At 40.4% G+C, this 13,904-nt stretch overlaps 1 protein-coding gene across 4 annotated transcripts in view; it reads right to left on the reverse strand.

Moving 5' to 3' along the window:
- The window catches only part of PAK5 (p21 (RAC1) activated kinase 5), a 283,597-nt gene that overhangs the window by 95,275 nt on the left and 174,418 nt on the right, over positions 1-13,904 (reverse strand). The gene's annotated exons all lie outside the window — the stretch shown is intronic.

Raw genomic sequence — 13,904 nt, forward strand, 5'->3', positions numbered from 1 at the left:
TCTTCCTCTTCTTGTAAGGACACCAGGTCCTATTGGATTAGGCCCCACCTTTATGACCTTGTTTAACCTTAATCACCTCCTCAAAGGCACATCTCTAAATGCAGTCACACTGGGGTTAGGGCTTCAATATATTGGATTTTGGGAGAATACAGTTCAGTCCATAATGACACAGGGGCTTTGTAACCAGGAAGTGAGGAGAGGCTGAAGGAATTTTGAGAACAGTGGGAGAGAAAGTCAAAATTGCCTTGAACAGACTCTTAGTAGAAATCTGGACTTTGAGAATGCTGCTGATGAGGGCTCAGACGCAAATGAGGAACATGTTATTGGAAACTGGCGAAGGGAGCCCTTGCTATGTAGTGGCAAAAAGTTTGGCAAAATTGTCTTCTGGAATTACGTGGAAAGCAGAACCTAGAAGTGGTAAACGTGGTGACATATCTAAGGAGATGTCTAAAAAAAAGTGTGGAAAGTGCTGCCTGATTTCTCTCTGCTTACAGTAAAATGCAAGAGGAAAGAGATTAATTGGAGGAAGAACTTAAAAAAAAGGAACCAGAATCTCATGACTTAAAAAATTTCTGAGCTTCTCCAGATGGCAAAGATGGGAAAATGGAGAGATGGCCTCTCAGGAAAGCATGAGCTAGAGAAAAAGCTGCTGAGGGTGTGACAATACAGCTGTTAAAAGCTCAGAAAGAACAAAGGTCAGAATATGTAATCATACAAAGGGCCTTTTTAAGAAATTAAGGGTGTGCCCTACATATCTTCTCAACCAATTTGGAGAACATCTAGTAAGCTTAAGGGCATTGTCTCTCAGCCATCTCAGCAAAAGGTCAAAGTACAGGAGGGTTTATCTTTAAAATATCTATAGATATAGCTTTTGCCTAAGGTCGTGAACTACAGTGAAATCCGCACAAACTCTACAAAATTATTAAGAAATTGTTTAAATAGAAACACTGCTAGCTGATAAAATCACTTGGCGACAAATACAGGCTACCTTTCATGAGAAAGAAGGGCAGACACAAGAACACAAACGGGGAGCCTGAGTCACAGATTATTCCCCAAGCTTCGAAACCTAATCAAGAAATTCCCAACATTTGCCAGGCTGGGTTTCACAAGAGCTCTGGTCTGGTGACTCCTTTTTACCTTCATTTCCTCCATATTGGCTGGAATGTCTACAACAATTATTCCACTCCTGCTCTTCCATCACATGATGGGAGGGTTGGGGACAGATATTATAATAGTCTCTTTATTTTCACAGGTCCACAGCTAGAGAGAAACTCTGTCCCAGCAGCTGTGATTAATAGATTATACCCAAGCTCTTGACACACACCTGACCCCAATTTAACTGAGGTGATGCTGTAATAGAAGGAGACTTAGGGAACCTTAGGATGGAGTGAATGCATCTTGCATGTGGGAGGTGAAGAGGCAGGAAAAGAGTTAACAAAAAGTGAACCCAAGGGGGATCGCAGATCAGTTACTTTGCACTGCCTGCACGTACTCCCCAGGGACCGCCCAGGCCCAGCCCTTAGGATAATTTTTTCTGTTGAAACACCCCTAGAAAAAGGAGATAAGACCCCAGCCAGAATTGTCCATTTTTTGGCACCTGCGCAGACTGCTGGAGCCTGCCCTTAGCCTGACCTCTGGCCTCGCTATACTACAATTATAATAAAATGAAAATTATGGCTTGCTCCACCCCCCAACCCCCGCCCATGAGTTTTTCTGTATGTATTCTGGGTAAGGGCATGTGCAGAAAGAAATGAGTTATATAACCTGCACATATAAATCAAATGACCTCAGTCTATACATCAAATGTTTGTATGAGGTGTGATCCAAAACTATGGTGAATGTTTAAAAAAATATATATATATTACAATAAAAGACACATTGCCATTAATCCCCCTCAAAATACTCCCCCTCTCTTTGAACACACTTATCCGATCGTTCTTGCCACTTTCTGAAGCAGTTCTGGAAGTCCTCTTTCCTGAGTGTCTTTAGTTGCACTGTCATGGCTGCCTCGAAGTCCTGAATCATTTTGACTTTGGGGAAAAGCCAGAAGCCATATGGTGCCAGATCCAGTGAATAAAGTGGATAAGGACACACCATGTTTTTATTTGATAGAAATTGCTGTATACCAGAAATGGTGTGTGACATGGGTCATTGTCATGATGGAGGATGATTTACGGCATACTTTAAAACAAACCTTCTCTCAACCGTAACTGGCTGAGTGCACCGAACAAGTTGAAACTTGTCACACATTGTTACCGTCACTCAACACGCTGCTTCCCATATTGAAGATCCCTGCCTTTTCGTTGGATAGCACTTGGCAGCAGCATTCACCATAGATTTTTTTTATCACAACGGGATGGCTCCATGTCACACATAGCTTCTGGTATGGCAATTTCTGTCAAATAAAAACATTACAGTGTGTCCTCATTCACTTTATTCACTGAATCTGGCACTGTGAGACTTCTGACTCCTTCCCAAAGTCAAAATGACCATGAAAGATAAATGTTTTGAATCAATTCAGGACATCGAGGCAGCCACGAGTACAACTAAAGACACTCAGGAAAGAGGATTTCCAGAACTGCTGCAGAAAGTGGCAAGAACAATGGGATAAGTGTTGTGGGGACAGAGCCAGGAGAACAGTTTCCAGGCTGTCGACCTCATGTGGAAAGGTGCTGGCTCCAGTAGTAAATGGCCATCAACTGTGATTGGATGGCCATCAGCTGTGACTAGTTGGCTGTCAGCTGTAACCAGTGAGCCATTGGCCACTAATATAACTGCTGTGGCTATGCTAGGGGGTTGGTTGGTTGGCAGAGAAGTGGACGGCAGATTGTGGCTCCTGTGTTGTGTGCCTCCAACCCAGCCACCAGCGAGAATATGACTCCCCTATCTATGGCTCCGTTGGTGTGCTTTTTGGCCTCACCATATCCTGTGTTCTTGTACGGGAGCAGAACTGAGACCCTGCATGACAAGTGTGTTCAAAGCAAGGGGTAGTATTTTGAGGGGGTTTAATGGCAATGTGTATTTTACTGTAATAATTTTTTTTTACTTAAACATTCACCGTATTTTTGGATCACACCTCATATGCCACATCCTCTGCTGTAAGAAAATAACCTACACTTTCTTATATAGGAAAAGGTAAACAGAAGTTCACATCAGCTGTCTACCTTAGAGTCTGCCCTGGCAACTCCTCTGCCGGTGTTCCTCTTCTTAAATAAACTTTCTAACTTCTATTATTTTGTGCCTTGTGAATTCTTTCACAATGTGCAAAGGACCATGACATTTTGGTGGCTCATATGGAGACACTCTATCCTGTCCCCACTGGGGCTTCTCCCTGGTAGATCTATCCTCTCTGAGACCTACTCTCCAACGTGTGGCACAGTTGGCAGCAGCAGTTTGTCCAGGGTGAATCCACACATGCTAGGAGGTCTCAATCCTCTTTTTCTCTCATTCTCTCACTCCCTGTCTCCTTTACTTTTGCTTTAAATCTCATCCTTCATGAGGAACCTCCAGCTGTGTAGCTGTGGCATCTGTTGGTAAGTGGATATGCCTGGGGACATTGGTGGGGGGCTTAGAAATCCGTGGGCCAGGTCCACGACCCTTGATTTTTGTAGCGCTGGGGACACTAACAGTCAGTTTCTCTCGTTCTCTCCCTCTCAGGTACATGGTAAGATACCAGTTAAGCCCGTAACTGAGTTGGAGGAACTCATTTGGAGAGTCAAGGTGGATGCCCCTTGATCTGCTGGCCCAACTGTCATGAACCACTATTCCTGAAGCCATAGGACATGCCCACTCTATTCTGCAAGACTCTTAAGAATTGCCAGTATTTCTCTCTGCTAAATAACATGAAGTTCATTAAACTATTAGTCTGTCATCTTCCCTAGCTGCTGGCATCTAGAATAAAATGCACTTTTTTCCTCACCAACCTTTGTCACTCAAGTTTTTGGGCCCCACGCAGCAAGCGGCATCAGACCTGAGACGGTAAATCCCTGCTGCTTGTGGCTGGTTGGCCCCAGGGAGGGGACTAGAGGGATGTCCCAGCAGCTGCCAAGAACTTCTTTGACTCTCCTGGCTCTCCCCCACCTAGCATTAGCTGCTCACAAATGCCTAAATTGGTGAGAAGAAAAGGGACTGATAAGATTTGGAAACCGTAGGTTATTAAGTCTGGGAACTTGTCAAACAGGGACGGACACTGGAACTCCCTTGTCTCTGCTGTTGGAGCCTCTAAGGCTAATCACTGTCACTGGTTCTGGGCTTTACACTGTCTGGGCTATGCACCAATCTGGGCCTCTCTGAGGCCAATCTGTGGTGCCGAGTTAGAGACTGGGTTTTAATCCCCTCCTTATTTCAAGAGGATTTGATTCTCTGAGTACTTATCTCATTTTGGGTTCTGGTTTGTTTGTAACTTATTTGTTTTGCTTTGTTCACCTCTAGTTTGTCATTTCCCTTTTCTTCTCTTTCTTCCATTTCCTTTTCTATTTGTGTCTTAAGCTAAAAATAAGAGGTTCTGTGTCCGTACCATCTGAGAGAACCCTGGATCATATATTGGCAAACTGGTCAACTTATGGTTATAAGCCAATGACAAAGAAAAGGATGATATTTTATTGTAACACTGCTAGGTCTATGTACATTCTAGAACCTGAGGAAACGAGGACTCTCAATGGGTCTTTAAATTATTATACTATTTTGCAGTTAAAATTGTTTTGTCAAAGGTCAAAAAATTAGGACAAGGTCCCTTATGTGCAAGCTTTTGATACTAAGGCTGGTTTACTTTTGGTTAAATAGATATGTCTTTTAAGGTTATTAACATTGAGTATAGTATCTTTGGTTTATCTGTGTTTACAAAAATGAATTTATGTTATCTCTGTTACAAAATTTGTCAAGAAAATAGCTTGGGTAATAATTAACTCTAAAATCTCATAGAGTTAAGAACTAATAAGAAATAACTAAAGTAAGGTTTTACATGAAACTTTTCAGTAATAATTATATGATATGGATGCTTGGATGTAATTTCCCAGCATTTGTTGGTAACTTAAGATGTTAGTTTTGCTAATTTATGTTAAATGATATAAATTATTGAATAACTTAGGTATTTCAAAATAATGAAATACTGAAATATTAATTATTACATACCATGTTTCCCTGAAAATAAGACCTAGACGGACCATCAGCTCTAATGCGTCTTTTGGAGCAAAAATTAACATAAGATCTGGTATTATATTATACTATATTACCCAGTATTATATTATATTATACCTGGTATTATAGTAAAATAAAACCAGATCTTATATTAATTTTTGCTCCAAAAGATGCATTACAGCTGATTGTCCAGGTGGGTCTTATTTTTGGGGAAACACGGTAGTCTGAGTTAATCTATCTCTGGCTTCTTGTCACAGGAACGCTGAAAAATAAAGATCTGTTAAGAAATATATCTTGTATTTTATTACAAATGCCTATGCTTTTCAAGGTTGCAAAGTATGTTCCTGGATTTGTCAATGGAAATGCTAATTGGTTTCTTTTAGTTGTCAGTAAAAAGGTTCTGAAGGTTACAGATTCTAATTAATATGAAAGGAAATGATGTGTGTTTTCAAGGAAGGTATAATATATGGAAATACGTTTTTGAAGGAAGTACAAGAAAGTAGTTTGTCCTAAGGATGGTTATTTCTGAATGAGTGAGAGGAGACAAACTAAGAGGGACTGGGAAAGTTGTAGAAGGTTTGTGAAGAAAAATCTTGAGAGAATTTTTATATATGGTTAAGCTAAATGCAATGAATTAAGTAAATTTAAATATCAAAAGTAAGCTGGTGCAAATTTAGAGTTAAGGTTTCTCTCTCTGCTAAGTTAGACAAAGTTTGTTAGACTATTGGTCTACTGTTGATATTATGAAAAAGTTTTCTGCCTAAAAAGCAAAGATTGTGTATCATCAATAATTTTCTGTTTTATATTGTCTTAACCGGGACTTTGGTTACTTAAGAGAGCTAAATCTAAGAACTAAGTTTTCCTAATAATTACATAAGCTTCTGTAATTCTAGGATTACTAGAGTTCATGTGCCCTCCTTGGGTTCAGATGTAGGCCAGTAGAAGGAAGCTTGGCTTAATATTTTCCCTAACCTGGCACAGTATTATAGTAATTCTAACTTGCTGTTACATCTTGATAAGAAGGCTCAGATCTTGGAGAAAGCCAGAGAATGTGTTTAAATGTCTTTAATGACTGAGACAGGGAAAACGAAGAAAGAAAGGAGCAGTGAGACCAGAGATGAAACCAGAGACAGGCCAGACTTTTGGCTGCAGTTTTAGGCAGGCCACGGCCAAAGGCACCTCAGGGCCACCCTGACAATCTCAGAAGAGGAACACCAGGTAAAGGAGTCTGCTTCGTATGTGGAAGCCCAGACCACTGGAGTAAGGAGTATCCTAGTCCTTCAAAGCAGCTGTGCCCCCTGTGCAAACTAAAAGGGTACTGGAGGAGTGGTTGTCCACTGCTCTGAAGGGAGCAGAGACCAACTTTCTCCTCACGATGGCTGTGATGGACTGATGGGCCTGAGGTTCCTAGTGGATCCCCAGAAGAAAGAGGCTGTTCTCATCACAAGGGTAGAACTGCAAGTAGCCTTTGACATGGCACGAAAGACTGTTAATTTCCTGATTAATAGTAGAGCCATTTATTCTGTCTCGACTGCTCATTCTAGACCTATTTACTCTGGAACATGCTCTATTGTGGGGATAAATAGTCTCTAGATTTGGGTTCATACTCAGCCTGTTCCTTACCATTGGCCCATACCGTAGAGGAAATATAACACGAGCAAATGAGACTTTAAAAAGAACTCTGGGAAAGCTTTGTCAAACCTCTGAGCCCTGACGCCAGTTATTGAGCATTGCTTCACTTTGTTATTGTGCTGTTCCCAAAAGAGCCCTTACAACTTAGTCCTTATGAAATGCTCTATGGGAGTCCTCTTCTTACATCTAATCTACTTGTAGACTCTGACCTCAATTCTGCTATTTCTATGTTATTCACTTAGGAGAGGTTCAGCGAACACTCAGGAAATATGAGGATTGGCACTTCCCCCAGGCTGACCCCTCTACATATTGCAGCCCCATAAAGCCAGGGAACCAAATATTGTTCGAAGCCCAGAGGAAGGGGGAGGGTCCCTAACAGCCCAGTTAACTTCTAAATAGAAGGGACCTTATGCAGTTCTGAGCACCCCAAATGCTGTTGGCCTGCAGAGAGTCAGTAGCTGGGTCCCCTTCCCTCCAATCAAACCTGTTTCATTTAAGTCTCTACAGGACTCCCCCAGAAGGAAGACTATTGCTCCTATTCCTGAGCCAAATGAAGACCTTAAGCTTCTCTTCAACAGACAAGCAAATCAATCTTCCAAGACTGCTAAGTACTGATAACTAACCCCAGGCTCCTGGAGCTGATCTTTATTACCTTTCTCTGAAGAGCCCTAGTTTTTGTCTTGTGCCCCACCTGGGTTCCCCTTCTCCCTCTTGGGGATCCTAGTTATAGTCCCTTCACTCACCTTTACTAGTTCCTCTCCTTATTTTTCTTAGGTTACTTCTATTTGGACCATGCCTCTTTAACCTTCCAGTTAAGTTTGTCTCTTCTAGAATCCAGTCTATTAAGCTGCAGGTGGCTCTTCTGCAAGGCTTCCAGCCCATCCCTGCAAGTGACTCTGTAACTACTTTCAGCCCTCCAGATTGGAACTTCCAGCGTGGAGTCCCTAATTCAATTCAGTCCATAGACAAGACTGCCTGGATTTTCTGGTGCCGGTCGTTCCACCATTCCTGACAGGCAATCATAGGTAGGGACAACTCTATGCCCCTACCCAGCCTGAAGCAGTTACAGAAGACTGACCTCCATCCGTTTCCCAAAGATTTTTCATTGCTGATCAGAGATAGGGGAATGATGAGGTAGGAAAAGAGTTAACAAAAAGTGAGAAGGTGACTTGATCAGTTCTTTGCACTGTCTGTATGTACATCCCAGGGACAACCCAGGCCTGCATTCACTCCCCAGGGACTGCCTAAGCCCAGCCCCTAGAGAAATTTTTCTGTTGAAACACCCCTAGTAAAAGGAGATAAGATCCCAACCAGAATTGTCCAGTTTTGGGTACCTGTGCAGATTGCTGGAGCCTGCTCTTAGCCTGACCTCTGGCCTCATTATAATACAATTATAATAAAATGAACATGATGGCTTTTCTCCCCCATGGGTTTTTCTGTATGTATTTTGGGTAAGGGCATGTGCAGAAAGACACCAGTTTTATAACCTGCACATGTCAATCTAATGACCTCAGTCTTACAAGTATGTCAAATGTCCTGAGTTTGTACATCACATCCTCTGCTGTAAGAAAATTACCTACACTTTGCTGTGTAAGAAAAGCTCACCTAAAGGTCGCATCAGCTGTCTACCCTAGACTCTGCCCCTGGCTCTCCTCTGCATGTGGTTCTCTTCTTAAATAAACTTTCTAACTTCTAGTCCTTTGTGCCTTGTGAATTCTTTCACAGCCCATGAGCAACCTCCACAGGAGGGACGATGGAGAACAGAATGGACAGGCCCTTGGGACGCCCCCTCCCCCAGTGATTTCCACCTCCTGGTGCTCACGCCTTTGTGTAGTCGACTCTCTACGAGTGAGGGCAGGACTTGAGGGCTGCCTTCCAATCAACAGAAAATGGCAAAGGGAATAAGATGTCACTCCCATGGTTATGTTTTACATGACATGGCATCAGTGCGGGGATATCACTTTGTGACTCTGTTATGACAAATACATAAGACTCCAAGCAGATTAGCTCTCACTCTCCTGCTGGCCTTTAAGAAGCCAACTGCCATGAGTTTCACAGCAAAGAAATGAATTCTGCCAACATCCTAAACAAGCTGGGAAGTGGATTCTTCCCTAGTCAAGCCTCCAGAGGGCAGTGAAGCCCAGCTGACAGCAAGCAGTCTTGTGAACCCTTGAGTACAGGACCCAGTTAAGCCATGCCTAGACACCAGACTCACAGAAACTATGAGGTAATAATGTGTGTTCTTTTAAATCATTATGTTTGTGGTAATTCATTATGCAGAAATAGGAAACTAATATAAAGATTCTCAACAAGCGGTGGATTGAGTGATGATGGCAAATTCTTAGACTAAGTGCCTTCTTGGGCACAGCTATTTTCATTGAAATTTTAACCTTACAGGTAATGGCAGTAGCTTCCAACATGTTGGATTGTCATGTGCTGCTTGGAAACGATCAAAGTATTGATAAACTGCTTTTGCACAAGTCTAAATAGAGCCAACAATATAATGCTTATATTTAATATTACATGACAAAATGATAAAAACTACAGAATTTCACAGTGCCCCCAAAGAAGGCTACAGTTGCCATCTCACTGCCCCAATTTCTCTAAGATGCTAAATGAGAGATAAAATTAAATCTTTCAAATTCCAAGCATGTGTGGGAGTCACAGAGAGCCACATGCTTTTTCTTTTGATTTAGAGGCATTATTTTCGGTTAGTTCACCCCTGCCAGGAGAGAAGAGTTGGGGCAAACAAGCCATTCCTGAGAATATCATCTCCCTTTATATAGAATTTTCCAGTTATCAAAGCACAACCATCCTCATTTGACAAGTTCAGCTGTCAGGAGTTCAGAGCAGGCCACTCAATTGGAAACCAACAGAAGTTTGGAGAGAAGCTTGTGATCTGAGGGTTTGCTGTTTGACCTCAGACATGATCAGCTCAGGGCGGAGGAAGGCCATCCTGGTGAAAGAGTGAGCAGCACGTTTTTGAACATTTACTTATTTGCTTCTTAGTGCACATTTTCATTGACATTTCTTGTTTAAATATTCTGCCTACTTCACTTGAGAAGACTGTGTGTATTAAATGCATCATGAGAGACTAAGGAAAGGGCTCTGAGTACTCTACAACTAGGAAATAAAGTTACATGGCAGTAATGATAAGAAGTGTAAGCAGGTAGGCATTTAAATGATATTCCCATCAGATTCTCAAGTGAGTGCTCATTCCTGGACTACAGTGTTTCCCCAAAAATAACACCTAGCTGGACAATCAGCTCTAATACATTTTTTGCAGCAAAAATTAATGTAAGACCTGGTCTTATTTTACTACAATATAAGACCTGGTCTTTAATATAATATATAATATAATATAATATAATATAATATAATATAATATAATATAATATAATAATACCTGGTCTTATATTAATTTTTGCTCCAAAAGACGCATTAGAGCTGATGGTCCGGCTAGGTCTTATTTTCAGGGAAACAAGGTAACTCTATGTTTTCTAAATGTTTGAATCAGAAGCATCCCTATACACAGAAACCACATCTGACATCTGACATTAACTTGCTCTGTGACCTTGTGCAAAAACTATAAAAATTAACTTTTAAATAAATACATTTTCTACATATCAATATGAATTTATCTCAAAACAATTTTTGTTAAATAAAAAAGAATATGCTTTTAATGAAATTTAGATGACATCCTTTAATAACATTTAAATATGCAAAATAATAGTATTTAATATTATTTCTATAGTTCTGTTTGGAAATGAAAAACAAATCTGAAGCAAATATTAAGATATGCTATTGGTTCACTTTAGGTAGAAGCTACAAAGTCATTTTAATATTATCCTCTGTTGTTTTAAAGGGCTTCTCCCCCCACCTTTGGGTGTTCATGTTATCTCAGTCTGCTTACCTGCCATTGGCCTGGGTACATGAACTTTAACTTTTGATGCAAATCCAAGTCAATCTGTGGCTTCTGGTTAAATTTCTGAAAATTTGGAAATCTTGGCCAGTGTAAACTTACATTGACCATACATTATGTGGATAAATTCCTTTATAACTACCTAAATCAAGATTCTCAAAGTGGGGTCCCTGGACCAGAAGCATCAGCATCACCTGGAGTGCAAATTCTTGGACTCCATCCTAGTCCTAATGAATTAGAAACTCTAGGGATGCATTTAGTCAGTGTTTTATCAAGTCCTCCAGGTGATTCTGATGAACTGTAGTTTAAGAAACACTGATCTAAATAAGTCTACTTAGAAGAGGTATGTCCTGGTACATATGACATGAAGCTTCTGAGTAGGAACAGCTGAAATCCTAATCAATCAGAGAAGAGAGTGTTAGTTGCAATGGTGAATTTCCATTCAGAACCAGCCTGACAGAACGAAGCTCAATGATAAATACAGAAAAACTGTACTTGGCCAAAACATAAGGCACTGTAGAATTCTTCCATTTACTGCTCTTACCGTGTAATCTCTTGTCTCATTTTTCTTTGACCCCTTTAAAGAACAAGTTGACCAAATTAGAATTGTTGGTTCTACTTAAATAACTGCTAAAATGGCTTTAAATCTGCACAATGCTTATCTATTCACTCCTTTCTATCAATTCATTCATAGCTTCTTATTTGAAGGATTGTTCTGACTCCTGAGATATATTCTGCATGGTTCATAATATGTTGTTCTCAAGTAACTTGGAAGATCTCTCCAGTGAAGGCATTTCCAAATAGTAGGGTCATCCAAACCACATAATATACTTGGCCCCTTGAACTTTTTAATTTCCTTTTTCTAAGAGGCTGGTAGAGTCAGCAGGATTCTTCAGACGACCAGTATTGTCCAACACCTGCCAGTGGTGCTAACTGCACTCAGAGGAGTTGGGGAGAGAGAGAATTTAATCTAAAGGACTTTGGTGAGAGTATGACGTATAGATTTCTTGGGTGTTCTTCAGTTCAAAGCATTTGATTAACTCTACTCTTTCCGGGGAAAATTTACCCTCTCTGACTATTGTTTTGTCATTGCTTGTCTGTTTTCATTTGTTTTTTTTTTCTCAGTCAAATGCCTGAAGTCTCATTTGCAGAAATCCAGGCCTGAATCTATAATTGAGATATATGTTCCAGTCATCCCCCAGTTGGTATGTAAGTGTCTATAACAAACATTTTCATTTCAGACTGGATGCTCATGATGTAGGAATATTTTCCTGTGAGTCCCCAAATGATGTAGATGATGTTGGATCTGCTGGCAGTTTCTGGGATTGTGTCTCATGAGACTGAAGAATGGACACACGGACCCAGGAGAGGCAAAGAGTTTTCAAAAGAGGATAGTTTATTGAAAGCAATGAGTCAGAGCTCCCAAGCGGGAGGGGGTCCTGAATGGGGGTGCCCCGTGACTGAGGCAGAAGCTCTTATTTGTACACCTTCCCTTGCCTGTTTCGGGAAGGGGAGCTGTTTGAAAAATGGAACTGTTTGAAGAAGGGAACTGGCACCATCTAATGAAATTTGTTTACCGGCTTTGTTCTGCTTGCCTATTCTAAAGAATTAGCAAAATAACCCACTCTTATCTATCAGATCTGCTCCATTTGTCAGGCCAAAAGGAATGTTATGATTAATCTCAAGGCCTTGTTACATTATGTCCTGGAGCGGAAGGAGTGATTTCAAAACCTGGAGTTTTAGGATATGACTGTCTTTGTTTATTCCACCACTCCCTGTCTACCTAGGGACATGCCAGCTAACCTGTATCACTCACACATTTGGCATCAGGGCTAGAAAGCCAAGACGTAAGAGAATCATGGGCTCAGGAGTTCAGCACTTAGGAAAACTTGCTCCAACTCTTAACGAGGCTGATAAATTTTGTCATAGAAGATAATGAACCAGCCTATGGAGGAGATGGAAGGAATGAGCCAGGGGTTCTCTTAAGTCCTGTGTCCACTGAACATGGTAGATTATCACTGAGAGGGGAGCTTCTTCCTTCACTACCAGCTAGTACATGTTAGGACCTGGACCACTGAAAAACCATGGGGAAATAAATAATACTCTGTCCTAAAATAAGCACACTGTAACAAGAGAACACATGTTCTGGGCCTTTAGCTAAGATGTTACACTAGGACTCTAGAATGTTCTACAGTGTCCTTCTAGAATGCTCATCAAATGATAATTATACTCAAGAGTAAGACAATAAGCCCTCATTTCCTTTGGGTATTTTTCCTTCACCATGATGATCAATAGCCGAGGACTTTTCTGGGCACACGGCATATTCCATTTTCCAGGTTTTATACAAACCCGGGTATGAGGAAAATAATAAAACCAAAAAGTATATTCTTTCCAATCCCAACTTCTCTTTAGATGTAGTCTTCCTTATTATTTGGTCATTAAGCATTAGCCGTCTCTTCGGGAAAAACGTTATGTTTAATGGTAGGATATTGCTTAATATTGGTTGGTTAATTGGTCAGTTTCTATTAAATATCAGTAATACCTATTTAAAATAGGAGGTTATTTTTTTCCCCTAAAGATTTATCTTCTCAAATAGCCATCTTTTGAATATTTTACATTTTAGCTGGCCTGAAAGGTTAGAAAATCCTATCAAAAAATCAAATTCACAAGATGCAGGATTAGAAGAGTCTGTATTGATCTTTATATAGGACAGTATCGCGAGTTCAATACCAGAACAGAATGACCAAGACTGTGCATGAATGATGGAATTGCAATTCTAATTTAGTCAGCTCAGATGACATCTTATAAGCATTTCCCACAATTTATCAGCTACGCTCCTTCTTTGCATCCTTAAAAAAAAATGCATCTACTTTTGTTTGGCCTATCATTTAAATACAATATAGTCAACATTCTTGTTAACATAGAATAAAGTACTCATGTCTACTAATATAATGAGCAAGAGATATGAGTACAGACTAGAATCTGATCTATTCGATAGCGTGATGATAAACTTCAACAATGTTTAAGTACCATAGGGAGCTTTGGGGCAATTACTTGATGGTTTATGGAATTCTTATTCTGTGGTGTAGAAGAAACCTGCAATGGCTGGATTTTCTTTGTAGTAAATTACTGTATCTGAAATTGATTGGGTCTGATTTCTGCTTTAATGTAATTATTTTCATGAATGTTTCTTGCCACATATCTACTAGCCATT

The sequence above is a fragment of the Rhinolophus ferrumequinum genome, chromosome 23 (assembly GCF_004115265.2).
Source record: "Rhinolophus ferrumequinum isolate MPI-CBG mRhiFer1 chromosome 23, mRhiFer1_v1.p, whole genome shotgun sequence".
NCBI lineage: Eukaryota > Metazoa > Chordata > Mammalia > Chiroptera > Rhinolophidae > Rhinolophus > Rhinolophus ferrumequinum.